The following is a 17762-nucleotide window of genomic DNA, read 5'->3' on the forward strand; positions in this document are numbered from 1 at the left end:
CCAAACGGTTGGTTTGTCCGATGCTGACTTTGATTATGAGTTTTAGCGACATGAAACTAAATGAAAATCCCCGGGTAGTAGAGTAAGAATGTACAAGGATATTTATTGTAAAGAGTTTTTCCTCCTCCATTCTCAAATGTTTGTTTCTTTTATCCAGTAGTGACAACACACACACAGGCAAACATTCTGTTTATAACTCAGTGACCTGATGTTTTCGAGAAATGTTTCCTGGCTGGAGTTCTACAACAGCTGTTTTTTCTATGACCTGAAACAACACTTATGATGTGGCCAAAAAAACAGAAACAGAAAGAAGCAACTAAGTTTACAAAATTCCCTTGTAAGTGTTGACTGAGCCTCAATGTCCTCTTTTCCCATTTAGTCCGCACAGAGCCAAGCTATTTATGGCCGACTCTTCACATCCACTCTGCTAACGTTTGGGCCATTTACCTTAAATGAACACTGGGATGCAAGCTATGAACCAAACTGGGACTGATGATGGGATTGGAAGTGGAAAAAAATGTTAGATACTACCATTGATGAAACCCTAAGGGAATGCCCTAAAACATTAAGAAAGGAGGAACTAACCTCACGTAACGCCTGTCCTAATGAACAGCCAGACGTCTTGCTCTGGAGTCAAGTTGTAAGCGACCATGCTCAGCCAATCATTACACTGTCAGCACGTTACAGGGCGTGGTTCACTCAGATCTGTGCCTGCAAACAGCTGATGCTCATCACATGAGCTTAAAATGAGTTTCCTTTTATCCTTTTTTCCGTTTAGTATCATACATCGCATCTCCTCACCACAAACCGCAAAGATTGCAAACGGTTATAAGTGCAAAGACTTTACACGAATGCATGAAGAGACATCCCTTTTGACTTGTAAGAAATGTTCGTTTATTCGAAGCCCAGGAGTCGGTTTAAAAGAAAGAAAGCAAACCTCCCTTAAAAGTTATAAAAGGAGTGTTTAATAATGGATGCAGTGATAGGTTTTACAAAGGTTCCACAGCTGTGGCCCTGTAGCTCAATACACACTTGAACTTGAACAGGCCCAAAACATGAATAGAATTCACGAGGTGTTCACTGTCCGAGGGTCCGAGCGAAAAGAGATCGATTCCTTTGCTGCATTGCTCTTTGTCCAGTGGTCGCCTCTTCCTATTGGTCGCTTCAAGTCGTATCAGTACTTCCGGTCAGTTCGGTGTATACGTGGCATAGGGTCATCTCCCTCCTTTTGGTATTACAGCGTCAATAAGGAGAATTAATCATTGTGTGTTTTATGTATAACACCACAAGTGATTCCCCTATTCACTCTTTATTTACATTCTGCTCGCTTAGGAAAACAACGCTCAAACCCGCAGCTTTCTTCCGTCCGGCCTCAAGCGTCATCAATGTTGTATACATCCGGTTGCGAATTGACCATTTCAAAATAAGATTGCATTTCAAAATAAGTCAGTGTTGTGGTTACTCGGAATATTGATTATTATTTCCTACAGACTCCTCTGGTTCTCCTCCTCTGATATTAAGAGTATTTGTCTACAGTAAGAGAAACCGGCCCCTCAGTGGGACCAACGTGTGTTTCTGTTAATGCAGAGCTCTCAGTTATTTCCTTCCTCCACGATAGTTAGAGGTCATGCCAGCACACCATTTTAGACCACCAGAATCCCACTGAGAACGATGACCCACCTCACGGCCTTTGGGCAGCTTCAGTTTTGTTTTGTTTGAGTTCCATGACTCCGGCAGCTTCTATGACCGTAGGCAACAGGATCTCACTGAATGCCCGTTAACCTCTCCTAGATCCATCTTCTACAAATAATCTAAAGTTATCCTACGAGATGGATCCCTTCTCAGTTGCTGTACTTGAGGTTTCTTCCTTTTCTCTCCGTTAATTGTTGGGATTTCTTTAGGCGGGAGAGTTTACAATCTCCAAAATTATAATAAATTGTGCTTTCTGGGGATGTCCCTTTCCTGTCTTGAGTTATAAAGGTTTTTGTGGCTGTAAATGGTGGCCGACAGTGGACTAATTTGTTTACTTCCATAACATATTGACATCACTATGTAACACTACTAGCGCTACATCACATTGAGCTTGATAGGCTAAGGGGCGGGACATCACTAAGCGGTTGAACAACAGAGCCGGCCAGTTAACCAATCAGAGCAGACTGGGCTCTGGTTTCAGAGAGGGTGAAAAGAGGTGCTGCAGCACAGGCAGTATGAGAAAAATAAAGAACTTTTTGAACATTAAAGCATGGAGACATGTCCCAGTAGAGGCACTAAATACTCCAATGAACCTGAAAAGGAACATAGTCTGGCCCCTAAACAGGGAAGTTAGGTTATCTTAAGTCAGCTTCAGGATTTTCTGCACATCTCATCTCAATTAAGTCACTAGAGGCAAGTCTAAACCACACTTATGAAATATCAGGTTTTTGTGGTTGCCTTAAGGTTTATGTAACATTTCCCAAGAGTGTACTTTTAAGTAAAGAAAGTAAATTTACAAACTTAACAAAATGAAAAACATGACTGCCTTTTTATATATTAAAATCCCCTTAAACATTCTTTAAAAGAAATGTGAAGATTTGTGATATGAACCAAAGAGCAAGCATCGTACACTGCTACACAGAGCATGCCCAATTTAAGTCTTAAAGTGATTTTCAAGTGTACTACTGCCATTGGCTGGGGCAGAGTGTATTTAAGGCGAAGCACACACCCATTACAAAAGCTGTTTGTTAGCCTGTAAATATTTTCTCAGGAGTCGGTTGATGAACCCAGCCTTAAAAAAAGGAGAGGGACTTGCTGAAAACGTATCAGGTGTTTCCATAGGATGTAAAGATAGGGTGTCGTATTCTGACACATTAGCCGTACATGAGCTAATGGATCAGGACTGTGTAGCTGCCCCATAATGGTCATTGAATGCAGCCAGAAGTGTGCTTGAGCAGAGTGAACCAGCACACACACAAACATATAAATCAATTCAAATCCTGGGCGGTGTCTCTTTAGAGTTGCCACACACTGTTAATGTTTGAATGCCACTTTAAGACTGCTGAGCTCAGGAGGAAGACTATAAGATAGACGTACAGCGCTGTTGATCTGATATCTGCACGCTTCATTGCTGCACACTTTAAAAACAGTTTAGATTGTCCTGATAACCATTTTCAAATAAGTCTTCCTTCTTTGCATGAATTATTAGCTCTAAACATTGCACAACATTTATATTTAAAAGAAGCTGATGTATTGTACCAGCCATGACAGGGTGTGCCCAGTATTTCAGGTTAAAAGACTTCTAACTTTAGTCTTCAAATGACAGACGTGCGGACCAACCAACAAACACATGATGACAGAAACCAAAGTCAGCGCATCCGGTTATGCAGATCATTTTAGGCAGTTTCGTTTCCTCTATACTTGTCACACTCTGCTGGTTACATTCAACACACATTTGCATCAACCACCCAACAGCTGTTTTAGTAAATATTTCTGTCCATAGTTTGTAAGCTGTCACTCAACTCTGACCCAGTGAACAAGACAAGATATTTACCACCATTCAAATGTTGGAGTGGTATTCAAACCCAACTTATCGGCATACCGCTCAGTCCCTGAGTTATTAGCCATTAATTTACAGCAACCTTAGAAGAGATTTCATTCTGTGTAGTGACAGGTCATCCCGGTAAGTACTACTGGCAGAGACTGGCTGCCCTATCATGTTGCTCACAGAGCGGTCCTTCCTCCAATTCCTTCAGTGACACAGAGCCATGCATACCGTCCCATGGGTGTGATAATATTTATCATTCATCTCTCCGACAGCCACTGGAGCTCTCCAAGGATTCTCAAAGGGGGGTCCGGCATTCGTCTAGCTAGAGTAGCATTTTATTAGCACTGTATTTGCCCCGTCTTTGGTACCTGTTTGCTATGATTTGATAGAGGTTACAGTCAAGAAACGTCCCAAACACAGCGACATAAGAACATAAAGGAACACCATTATTAACTTAGAAGAGAGTATTAAAGAAAAGAGAGTCCAGCGCCAGGACAACACTACAGACTATACATTGTTTTTCAGCGAAATCCAACTTATTCTGCATCTACAGACTGAAACACATCCCAAAGGTTTACTGACGCACACATCAGTGCTGACGGAACCAGGAGTAAGCTTAGCATGGGGTCCTGACCCGTGCTGCAGCACAGCCTTCCTGCGCTGAGGAGGAATGTGATGACGGCAGGAGTATCGGTGCCGTCAGACCTCCTTTAGTTCTCACGTGAAACCCTTAGGACTGCATTGACTTCAAAAGAAAACACACCTTTTGAAGTGGTACCGTATGGCTGGCTGAGTCCATCAACAGAAAACTAATAAACTGATATTTTGAAATGTTAATGAATCAGTCATTTTTTAAAGCACAAACATCGGGCTTTCCCAGGCGACAGCTTCTAAATTGTGAGTATGTGCTGTAGATTTTAAATAAAATATCTGTAGAAAATAAGATGCAGATAGATCACTCATACAACACAACTCGATCCAGAGAAATGGGAAATGTGACGATGGAAGAACTTCAAAAGATATTTCCAGCATGCAAATAATACTGTTTAAATAACTTGAAATATTGCACGGTCTCTCTCTCTCTCTGCATCGCCCCCTGAGCCTAAAGAAGCAACGTCATCGCTACTCTCAGTCCTCTGATCACGCACATTCATGCAACCTCTTTTTAGGTCACAAAGAAATAGGGCATACACACAAACGGGTTTATTTACCGTCCTTGTTACATATGTTGCATGCGTTGGTGAACAAGAAAATGAGTGGCGAGAGATCAAGAACAGTCACTCTCTCTTGACTCTTGTCAATCAAAAACAAAACAATCAATCAGTCAATCAAAACGATATGACCATTTTCCCCGTCTACACTTCAAAGCAGTCAAATGGTCCTTATATTATTAGGATCATTCCGCATTAAATCCCACTTATGAGATCAACTTAATACCCATAATACCATGACGATTGGCACCCTCACAGCTCCAGTCTCCCTCTATATTCCCCCCCTGGCTCTCTTCTCGTGTTTAGGTTGTGTTAAAGCCTAGACGCATTCCAGATATCTAGCAGGCTATATATCTGGGGACTGTCAGGGAGCTACAGGGTGGAGGGGAACCTTGGGGCGGAGTGGTTTGTGTGTGCCATGTGTTGCACAACACAGACTGAAGTTGCTGTTGCATCTGGAGGATAATGGACAAATAGCAGTACATTTCACTACTTTACTAGTTTTAGGACATGCTCACTGTAGTGTTTGAACCCCTGGTAATGTGGTGTGAAAACCAGCCATCAGGTTGTGTGAACAGTACAGAGACCTGATCACTCAGAAAGTCAAGTAGTGTTAACTTAGCTTCGGCAAAAGCAAGAAACTTTCTTGAAGTTTGTCTTACGTCGCAACCAGCACCCACATCAAATGTTCAAATGGGAAAAAAAGCGGAGGAGGAATATAATAGAACCTGTTTTAAGCCTGGATTTAAAAGGAAGAAGGCATCTGGGATTCATGGATTTATGTTTCTCTCTCTCTTGAGATCCTAGTGCTGGAGTTACTTAGGTGTGTGTGAGTGTGTGTGTGTGTGTGTGTTTGTGTGGGCGTGCACCAGAAAAGCAGGACAACTCCTCAAGGAGTTATAAATGGGGCCATTCATTCTGCAGTTACACATTCTCCCTGTACTGGAGTGTGTTGAGGGGCTGAAGTTACTCTAAGATCACTTAAACAACAAATAGCGGTTTCAGCAGACGCTAAGTTAGAAATAATATAAAATGTGCTAACGCCTGTTTTTCGGATAAGTGACTGACCCAAACATTACAGGGTTCAACTTCAGCACAAATCACAATGATGAGTGGGTTTCCCAAATGTTCTACGTAGAGCACAAAAGACAGGATAGCAAGGGTACTTTTCAATCTTTTCCTGTATGAGTAAAGGAAATGTAAAGGAGTCATCGTGACTGTGCAGAATATTTCTACACACTACACACACACACACTCATGAATAAATAAATAAAAGACACAAGGCTCACTCGTGACATAAAGCCTGTTTTGCACACTGAGCCTCAGACAAGACAACTGATACACATCCTGAGCCTTTCCCAAGCATCTGTTCTGTGGCACTAATGACCACTGTAATATCAAAGGCTTTAAACCCAGTGGCGTCTCATAAATCTCTCGAAACACCTCTGTAATCCTGAGTGCTCTCCAAATAAATCATACATCCTCCCTCAGCGTGCTCTAACATGTGTGCATGGTACACACACACACACACACACACACACACACACAGGTTTGATGTTTCCATGCGTGTGTTTCCATGTGACGATGTGGACAACAGGTGCATCCAAAAGTCTGAGCATGCATAAAGGCATAAGGGTTCAATTTGTGAGTGCAAACATCTACAATGGAGATGCGTCGGTGCAGAAAAGTTAGTTCGGTTCAGGTACTTCCAAAACAATATCACAATTATTATATCTAGATCATTTAAACTGGCCTCTGCCTTAACAGACAGCCGGGGTTTTAACTGTTTTATCATCCAGTCTCTTAGTCAACGCTTTAGTTTGAAGGCTCTTTCCTGTTCCCCATACGCAATTCAAAAATGCAATTCAGCAATGATTAGTCCATTTCATCGTTTAATAGTCACAGACTTTTTTGACAATCCAATAATCATTAGTTATTTTTCATGTTTCAACAACTTTGAATATGAATGTGTTCTTGCTGTTCTCTATTTTATATAACATGAAACTGAATATTTCTTTGTGTTTTGGACTGACAATACAATTACCGACATATGGATAGTGAAAGTATTCGTTGTTTGAAGCCCATTAAACGTGGGAATGTTCAACGGCTACAACTGAATAATGCGGTACTTAACTTTAGGCATAAGCTTGATCCACATCTGGTTCTAATTGTGGCTTTCCCTCCTGACCAACCGCATGGTCTTACTCTTTCTCACACATTTGGTCAGAAAGAACAGCAACCAGAACTGACATGTCTGGAGTCTCGACTCATTGAGCCTCAGGATGAAACAACATTCCTCATTCATTAGCCTGATAACAAAATAAATGTGAGCATTTATTTAAATCATCTACAAACCACGTCTCTTTCATTCACTAAGGTTCCTCTGATGTTGAAATACTGCCAATGTGATTTACCCTTCTATGGATACCTGCCAAAAATCACCCATATCAGAAGGAAGCTAGCAAAGCAACAAGTCAGAATTAGTGAATAAGCATTTCAGATTTGTCCTGGCAGGAAATAGCAATAATGATAACGCATAGCCATAAAGATTGCACAATGAACGCACATGTCCTGTCTACTGTCAACCTTGGGTTCCAGAAAAAGTCCTTCGTAGGAGAGAGCAAGGAATACAAACACAACTGGATAGGTCTGTTTTGGAACCACAGATTTCTGGGAACAGAAACATTAAAACACACTATAATATAATTCACTTAGATCTGACGAAAGGTCTAAAAGATGACTCAATGCAAGAGGGAAATGTTAAACTGCAAGTCTTCCAGAGAACTCAAAGTTCAGCATAACCACCCATAGAGCTGGAACATGCACAGAAAAGCAGAGCATGAATCCAGCTCAAATGGAAAATGATACAGCAATCACTCAGGTTTCTGGGAATATCCCCTGCTTTCACAGTTAAACAAGCAAGGAAGCAAGCAGTGGAGGAGGAGAAGTGCTAAAAGTAAAGGTTCTTACAATGCAAATCTCAGAATGATTGATAAAATAGGATTGGATGATAAATATTGTTGTAGTAATGAGTGTGTCACCTCAGCAGTGCTGCAGGTAAAAGGTGGAGCCTACTCAAACTACTTCATATGACGCAGAGTATCTAATAATATCTATAATGATACATCAGTGCGCCAAGTGAAGAACCAGCTTTTTAATTTGGATATCATTCTATTTAGTCCTATTGTATTAAGTGCGGTGTGATCTACAGAATTGGAGTTTCTTTTTGAGAAGCACTTAATGTAACTTGAGTATTAACGTGCTCTGCATTACGTATTTGTTATCATATTTCATTTCAAAATACAAAGATTTAAGCACTTGACATACAAGTGAAATGTGTACTCAAAACTACTTGAGTTAATGCTTCTTAGATTGCATTTAGTTTTAATAAGAGTCTGAACCATAGCTGAACAAGCTTTAAAACAACTGTAATGCAGTGAAAAGTACAATACCTGCCTCTAAATTGAGTATAAAAAACATAAAATACTCAAGTGCTGTACCAATACCACAATATTGCACTTGAATGCAGTACAGTATTTTCCTCTACAGTAACAGACAGTAGAGACAATGGGGGTGCATGGTAGGCATGTGACCTCGACATTGAGCTGCCCTCCTCGAAAGAGCCAGCATGTGAAGCTCATTCAGCTCAGAGCAGAATACAGATAACACATTATATGGCAGCGGTAAAATGGGCTGCAAGTGGAAATTAAAGCTCAGGCGCACCCCTTCTCTTGTGTGTGTGTGTGTGTGTGTGTGTGTGTGTGTGTGTGTGTGTGTGTGTGTGTGTGTGTGTGTGTGTGTGTGTGTGTGTGTGTGTGTGTGTGTGTGTGTGTGTGTGTGTGTGTGTGTGTGTGTGTGTGTGTGTGTGTGTGTGTGTGTCAATAGGCTGTCGGTTCTGGCACTGAGCCGACTCCGCTGAGTTACCCGCAGCTCCGGGCTGTCAAACAGCACACGGCCAGCCTCCCTGACTTCAATGAACGTAAAAGAAACCACGGCACGCATGGATGAAACTACGTCGGTTAAAACAACTTCCCTGTGAAGCACGTTCTTTAAAGCATGTGTCGTAATGAGGAAACAGGAACGAAAAGCAGAAGGATGAACTGTTGAAGCTAATGGAGAAGCGGAGCTAGCTAATTTACAACTAGTCGTTCCGCACAAGTTCAACAGAACCCCCACCCCCCAAAAAAGAGCCGTTTTATTCAGCGGCTGGCTCTTTGTCTCGACGGTTGGTCCGTTTACTTACCGGGGCTGTGTTCGGGGGTTCGGACGGGTCCGGTGGTGCTCAGTTCGCTGTGAGTGAGTAAGTGAGTCCCGGGATGTCCTTGGTCTTAACAACGGCTTCACGTTGGTCCTCCAGCAGCAGCAGCAGCGGCTCGGGGTATCACCACAGACTGGACAACTTCTGGGATGGTGATGATGACACTGTAGGCAGCGCGCATGCGTACGAGCGTGAGTGGCATTGGAGGCATCTGAAAAAAGTCAGCACGTGCGTATATATGAGGGAGAGGCGGTCAAACTGCTAGTGGAAGTACTCAGATATTTGAGATAAAGCAGAGGCTTCTGATACTACAGTAGTGCAGAACTGGTTCAATAAGATAAGATAAGGTGTAGTTTTTGTCACAGCAGCATGTTAATAGACATAACACATGGGTTCAAAGTATAATAAAATAAAAATAAAATAGGATAAAATATGCAGAGAAAATACACACACACACACACACAGTAGAAAGTTATACATCTTTAAAGTAAGGAATTCACAATATGACAATTAGAGAACAAATTACAAATAGCAGCATGTTTACAGGCATTACATATGAGTTAACTCAAATTAAAATATATTACAAAATACATTTCAAAATATATTTAAATGAACATACAACAGATGTTTCAGAGTACTAGAGAAAATGGAAAATACTTGAGTAAAAAACACATGCATCAATTGTACTTGAACTGAAAGTGCAGTACTTGAGTAAATGCAATGCAACAAAGGTCCCTAAGCTGGAATCAAACCTGTGACATTGTGATCATAAACTACTAACCCTAACCACTCATCTACCAATGTAGTACTTTATATGTGGAAGCACAGTCAAAGAGTGCTTCCCAAAAATTTGACCCAGATTTGTTGTTTATTCTTGTTAACATAGCTTCCTCATCACCCTTCTTTGATTTTTGTTCTAAGTTACTAATTAAACCCTGCATTAAATACCATTGTTGTTAAATCAATAAAGAAAGACAGACAGACACAATGCATGCTGCCCTGATATCAAATCATTCCAAAGTCTATTACTCCCTAAGACCATTTTATTTAAAATCTAACTGGATCAATAAGGAGAGTAATTGAAGGGTCTCAGAAAGTGATGCACACATGACAAGTAGCTGTCTTTAAATAAAATGCAGTTTACTTAAATGATTGATGCATCTCTCTTGCATAGACATTTTGTTTGGGAAACCTTTTAAGCTTCAGAAGGGAGTATGGGTGTCTGTGCAGCGCTATTTGATTTAATCGCATTCCACACGTGCATGCAAGTTCAACATATTTTCAGAAATATTTGTTGAAATCCTCCCTCTTTATCTGTACACAAATTAAGAAGATGGCTTATGACTGAGGATGTTGCAGGACAAGAACGATTTGAAAGCATTACTTCAGTCCAGCTGTAGGACGATAAGTAAGCGGCTTATCATCAGGAGCACTAAAGATAGGTGAAGTGTATAAACTGTGCAGGTATATTTCACAACGTAAAGCCCAAGTAGTGTATGTATAAGCAGTTTCTGAATAAATATGAATAGTTGTTCTAATGTCGTTGCCCTTGCTGTTCACTCCCACTGCACATATCAACAAAACCTCTGTCAAGCAAAAGCACAGTTCATCAAATTAACATTCCTCATCCATAGAAATCACATGCTCTTAACCTCGTCACAGTAAATGCAATTGGTCACCCGATACTGTCAGGAAAAAAAACATGAACTCTTTGCTCCAAGCTTGAAGTCCCCACCTCTTGGACGAGCTTTCGTTTGATTAATGCAACCATCACCAATCTACTGTCGAATGTTTCCAGCTGACAGCATGTGAAGATGCTTTTGGCACAGCAATGGGACAGTGCCTAATTGGAATATTTATACTGTTTCTGCTAATGAGGAGGAGGAATGAAAAAAGAAAGAGGACAGTGTGAGAGGTTGGATGAAGGAAATTAGAGAGAGAGAGTGAGAAGTTCAAACTCTCCTTAATTGCAATATTATCTCTAAATATGGCAGCGGGATATGAGGAAAATATGCGATGATATACTAAATCAATAGCTCTGAAATTGTTCTCAGTTCAGTTTATTTTGCTGTGTTCAGTAGGCCTGAAATCGAACAAATTGCTCTTTGAATTAAAAAACAGTCAATTGTTGGAGCTATTTTATTGGAAATAAATGAGCATATTCGACATGAAGTTTCTTTTTGATGTGTCTTGAATCCAAACAGCCTTTTTAGGAGAGAGCCATCTCTACCCTTACGTACAGTACTGATCAAAACAATGGTGCAAAAAAAAACTCACTGAACAAACATCTCTGCAATATTGAAGTCTTTTGAAGCCTGAAATCATTTTCATTAACTGATTTATTACATTGATTACATCTGTACTGTATTTACTGTGAAACGGTTGAATTGACACCAAAGCTTCATATTTTCTGTGCAATTTTCTTTTAGGGCAAAAATCATGTGAAGAAATGTAGTGGAGCAAAAGTAGAATTGTTCCCTCTGAATTGCAGTGGAGACACAAAAAGAATCAAGTCAGGTCAGATACAGGACACCACATGTGTAAATGTACTTTGAGGGGCTCCTGTTGGACTCTCTCCCACCAGGCGCTCGGTTTCTCCCCAATATTTGTCTGGCCTCGTATCCTGCAACAAGCAGGACATCCAGCCCTGTCTGCCTGATGGGTGCCTCTCTCTGTTCATAGGGCTCACTAAAACAACAAACAGTTCAAGGGAGCTGCAGACACACACTCCGGTTCTGTTGCTCCATCCCAGAGGGGGGAGAGAAAAACAAAAGACATGAGGGGGAGGGTTTAGGGGGAAAAACAGTAAGAGTGAGGGGGATGGGAGCAGCTAAAACTGAGAATGAGAAACAGATTTCTGGGAGGGTTCAGCAGGAGATTTTGGGGGTGTAATGTATGCATGCTGTGAGCGATAACAGTGCTTGGGTGTGCGTTCCTGCTCCAGTCCTATAGGCACCCTGAGAACAACACCCGCATTGTTAGTGTTTTAATCACAGCCAGAAAAACTTTGACCATAAAACCTGCTGATATGCAGAGTCCATTGTGTAAGAAACATACAGATAAGATCCCCCTCTCACTGCTCATGCATGTCTTTTCTGACTTTTGCCTTTTGCTGATGTTTGTGTTTTCAGTTCTTTTGCATTATCCCAGTGCATATGTAGTCCACACCCTTTACAGGTGCACATACATCTTGAATATAAGACTTTTAAAATGCTATATTGCAGATATTTTAATATAAAGGCACTTTTTCCATAACTGTATGAAGTTAAAGCTTTACACAGTATGCATTTCCTTAAAAGTATACATGCAGGGGGCATACTATTCCTTTAAAATTGGACAAAGCGCAGTCATTTGGGGGTTTTTCACCTGAAAACGAATTGTAACGTTTGTTTTGGTGAGTACAATTTGGATCCAAAAAGTTGTGTCGTCCACAGTGACAAAGATCAGGGAGGTCTTAGAGATGAAAACTGGTTAAACTCCCATTTTCGATCTGTGTGTTTCTGCTGAACCCTTTGACTCCCCTAACCTTTGCGCTGCAGATAGTCTCTGTCCTCTTACCTTTGTCCTCTGTTCCCCTCGTACCATCTGTATGAAAACAACTCCATTTAAACGGATAGACCAGAGTACTTGAATTGGGGTGCATTAGTATTTTAGTGATAGTCAATGTTTTACCTACAGTAGATTGGAATCGGCACTCCCTGAGTTTGTAGACGCAGCCAGAAGTACCAGCGCGCTATATTTAGAAATGTTCACCGCTTTATCTCACTGTCAGACAGCCCTTTCCAATGGGGAACTGAAGCTATTATATAGGCTCACACACACACACACACACACACACACACACACACACACACACACACACACACACACACACACACACACACACACACACACACACACACACACACACACACACACACACACACACACACACACACACACACACACACACACACACACACGATTTCACAGCATCACCTTGCAGAACATTGGAGTTGCTGGTATTTTGCTGCCTCAAGCACATTTGTGTTATTGTGTGGCTTTAGTGAATCTGAACTCTAAAATAAGTGAGTTTATACACTCAAGTCACACAATTAAACAAACAAACCGATCGAGGCAGCGGTAGGCCACCAACTCCTGTGATCTGCAAGATACATTTTATCAATGGAGTCTTTTGCTTGAAGAGAGGACAGCTAGCAGATCAATCCACTGCTTCAGGGCTGTCTTGTCCGGAAAGGTAAAGTGGCTGATATTTATATATTTTGTGGCCAATATCCATTTTGCTGCAGCCACCTTCCAGAGCAGTACTTTACTTTATCTTGTGCCCATTCACCTGTCTGTCTTTTTCCACAAACTAAGGGCCATGCCTACCACTATACACTTACAAAAGGTACCTCATACACCCCACTTCAAATCAGTATTCTCCGTCTTGAAGGGCTTTCCTTTTTACTTGATAGTAACTGGAATAGCAATGTTAAAACAGTGTTAATTGAATGAGGAACTACCGGCTCACCGACCCTGAGTATATAGTTTGAATGGTGGTTAAAGTTTAACAACAAATCATATAATTGCAATGTTTCATGTTCAACCATTTGTGTAATTATTCCCTTCCTAAAAGAGTTTGGATTTTGTTGTCTTGCACCTAATGAGTAATGTATTCTGCTCACAGACATGGAAGAGGACATGTTGTATGACATCTTAAAAAAGTAACAAATTAGGAAATGTGTCTCTTTTTTATGGACTAAAATCAGTGGAAGATCTCACATGAGGTAAAGTATCAATAGCACACTGAACATTTTCCACTACCAGTCAAAGTTTGTTAGATTTAAAGCACCCATTGTGAAGTAAAATGTGAACTCTGAAAGGTTCACTATTCATGAGCCATGAAAAACAACCTTACTTATTTTTGAGGGATTTGAGACAATGTCTTTTCCATCCAAGAGGGATTCTAAATAGTTGATTTAGCTTAAGTGGTAGGAGTGTTTTTCCCAGCTCATAAACAAACACTTCATCCTTCAGTTTATAATAAACAGTTCATAGGAAAGACATTTTTTTAAAGAACACCAGAGCTTGCCAAGCCCAAAAAGTGGAAATGACCTTCAGCAGAACAACATGTGTTCACTCAGGATCAATTAGCCATTTAATAATTGAGCTCCTCATCCAAATCTATCTAATCATGTGCAACCAACACACACATAAAAGCCATGTGTCAAACAGTGGACATCAGAGACTCTCTATCTCCACTTTCTTAACAGTCAGCATTTTTTCCCCACTCTTCCTTTTTCCTGTACCTCTCTTTCAAATTTTACAACAAGTTGTGGCAAGTCTGGTTGAATAAACGTCTGATTCCTAATGAAATTAATTCAAATAAATCAATATATTGACAGACGTATTAAAAGGCGATGAACTGTCAAACTTTCAGTGTGGGTATTTTGAGGGAAAGTGTGAAAAGCAGCAGGCTGCACTTTTTTTTTTTTTACTCTTTTCATGAGTGGGCGGATACAAAAAGGCAGAGAAGAAAACAGGAATGCAGTGTAAGTGTGTTGTTTTGTTTAGTTCACTGCTTTGTTTGTTACAGTGATGACAGTGTGGTTTCATGCCTGAATGTACAGAGTCCAGAAAGAGCTCAGGGAGTTTTTAAACCCAATCTCTTTGACCGATACGTTCTCTTTTCCCTTTCTCTATGTCAAACATGTTTATTTTAGGTGTGGTGAAATTTAAGTCAGTACATTTAGTCAAGTTCTGTATTTAACTACAAATAAAGGCTAATTGCACTTGAGTATTACGTTAATGCAACTTAATACTTCATACTCCACTACAATGCAGACGTAAATATTTACACTTTCACTCCCACTGTACATACCTGCTTTACTGTCCAGAAAAAAAAACATATCTCCAGATATGTTCACTTTGAATATTTATGATAATATAAAAGGGTGAAATGGTACTTTATGCGATACAAAATGTCTCCTTCATCTTAACCTGAATACAGTATTTGAAATCCCTCTTGGATCAGCTGTCTATCTTATTTACACTGTGTATGTTGAGCTGTTGGAGGAGCCTGGGATATAAGATTTTCATTGCCAACATATACGCTGTATCTGCTGTGCATGTGACAAATAAAACCTTTGAACCTTGAGTAAAGCCTCGTCAAAAAGTTGTATATAGTGCTGTTTTTCCTGAGAAACTCGTGAAAAAAGGCAAGACGTTTTAGAGGTACACGTTTCTCAAAGGAAAGCATGCACAGCTTCAAAAATGTGGCTCTAGATTGAATTTCCTTAACCATCTACAGCACTGAAATGCAACATACCCAATAAAGCAGGAGTAATATTATCCCAAACACAGCATAGTGACGGTAAACATTGTACAGCACAATAAACACTTTTATAGCACCTTGATTTGTAAAATATATTTTGCTGATTATACTTACAGACTAGCTTAAGTATGGTTTTGAATGCAGGAGCTTTTCATGTTGAGGAGGATTTTCACATCAGTCCTTTAAACTCATGACTTTTTTCTGATAATGAAGATAAGTAGCAGAAATTGTGTCAGCTGTGTATAGGATAGAAAAAGGCGGGTGAACATAAAAAAACTTAACCAACAACAGATGAGAACATGGTTTGCTGAGGACATGTTGTACACAAATTGATAACAAAGTACATGTAATGAGCTCCGACTGCTGTGAATTAACACAGGGTACCAACCATCTTTCTATTTCATTTAACCCTCAATTTCACTAAGCGTGTGTCCTGCACCCTAAAAAAAGAGAGAGCCCCAAACTCCACATTAAAGCCATGTGCAAATTCCTTAAATCACAAGAGAGGTGGAGCTGTAATGCCCCCCCCCACTTCCTAACTAGGTCGTCAGTGTGAAAAACGACTGCACCGTGTGGGAACATGTGTGTGCGTGTGAGTCTGTCGCAAGTCTTTCCTGTCTATATCCGGATACAACAAGATTGCTCTTTAATGTCAAGGTCACCTGTACATGCACGTTCAAATGTACGCTCTGCACGTACACATACCAGCACACACATGAATTTCCATATTTGAACACAGATGTGCTAATGTTATCTCAGGCAGGCGTATTCAGACTGCACCATGTAACAGTGCCCTTTAAAGCTTCTGTTCTCATATACAAGTACTTGACCTAATGAATAAAAACACAAATAGAAAAATGGGAAATCTGTCAAATAAATGTATTTAATGTATTTCTTTTTTTATGTCCCTGTATTAGAGCTTTTCATTTTTACTATTTTATTTATTTATTTAAAGAGTGATTTGTTTATTTGTTATAACATATAAATTAAAAAAATGATGACTTAACTTATTATAAAATATGTCATTTGTGAAATAAATAGATGTTGTTGTTCTAAAATTCTGCATTTTCGTTTATTTCCATGTTTCCATAAAATCAGGGCTTCTATTATTATTCCATTTATTTATTTTCCCAAACTATTTTCGTTTTTTATTTATTCATCTTATTTTTGAGAGTGGCAGCTGTAGTCTTCCATAGAGTACAGAGAAGGGTCAGTTAAGTAAAGACAGTGTTTTACTTCAAACCACAATTACTTTTACATAATGCATTTGTTTTGTTAGGCAACAATAATAATGGATAATCCTTTTAAAATAGTGCAATCAATTAAAGATAATTGAGGCTGGTCATTATTTGGCAGTTAAAGAAATGTGATTAAATGTGTGCTGATAAAAATCCTTTTTGATAAGTATCCTTTGAGATTGGTTATTTCAGAATGTGACATATTTGGGAGGGACATTTTGTAGCAGTGCTCTCTGGTGGACAAACTAAAGAATAATATGGTCTAAATTGCTGCAGTTACATAGTTGTATCTTAACTGCAAAAAGTCTTACTGTTCCTTTCAGATTCACCTCTGTGGAGTTTAGTCTATTGTAAGGACTGCTGTGCATTCCCCTACACATACATGTGTGAAATTCCTTCTGCGAGAAAACATCTGAGACTTGTTAACCACTCGTCCCACAAATACGTCTGACCTTCTTTATGGTGTTTCTATCTCCTGCAGCCCTGCAACACTTGTTTACCCTCTGCTTATGAATGTCCTGCAGTGAAAGAAAAACAACATGAAAAAACAGTTACATGAAAGGCAACCTAAAGTATATATGCACATACCCAAACACAACTTCACTACTGTCTAATCTGATGTATGCATACATGTACAACATACTTCCTCTAGTGCAACTGATGAACATGTTCCTACTGTTACAAGAGCTTCAAGTAATGATTCATTTAATTGTTGATTAATCTGCCAATGTTAAATAAAAAGAGGGTATTTTTCTCGTTTCTAAACGTCCTAAGAAAAGACTTTCAATGTTTTGTTTTGAAAGATATAACAACATCAGACCAAGTTTAATTGAATAAATCTAATCTGATGCAGAGTTGATTCCGGACACAGCTATTGACTGAGCAAGCATGCACAATATCCTAGACAACAAACTGAAAGGGATTTATTTTTAGACAGAGGCATCTCTCTTTCATTGTCTCTCTGAAATGTTGTTATATGCTCGCTGCTTGTGTAAACATTGCCTGCAGTGTTTCATGATAGTGGTAATAAAGTAATAGTAGTAAAAAGTGCAGCTGCAGGACACACATCCGTATAGGTATGTAGGTTACCAGGTGTGTGGAGTAAAAGCCATTCATAGTGTAATCTGAAAATACATTGTGCAATGGGAAGCTGTATATTTGTAGGTGTAGCAAACATAGATAGATGGACAGACAGACAGACAGACAGACAGACAGACAG

The 17762-nt window shown here is 39.8% G+C and overlaps 1 protein-coding gene across 1 annotated transcript in view; it reads right to left on the reverse strand.

The window, feature by feature from the left end:
• Positions 1 to 9156, reverse strand: part of LOC134863560 (monocarboxylate transporter 1-like) — a 24829-nt gene extending 15673 nt beyond the window's left edge. Inside the window, exon 1 of the mRNA XM_063882128.1 lies at positions 8975 to 9156. The gene's annotated coding sequence lies outside the window, so the exon portion shown is untranslated. The remainder of the gene's footprint in view (positions 1 to 8974) is intronic.
• Between the last annotated feature and the right edge of the window lie 8606 nt (positions 9157 to 17762).

This window comes from Eleginops maclovinus, chromosome 1 (assembly GCF_036324505.1).
Source record: "Eleginops maclovinus isolate JMC-PN-2008 ecotype Puerto Natales chromosome 1, JC_Emac_rtc_rv5, whole genome shotgun sequence".
NCBI lineage: Eukaryota > Metazoa > Chordata > Actinopteri > Perciformes > Eleginopidae > Eleginops > Eleginops maclovinus.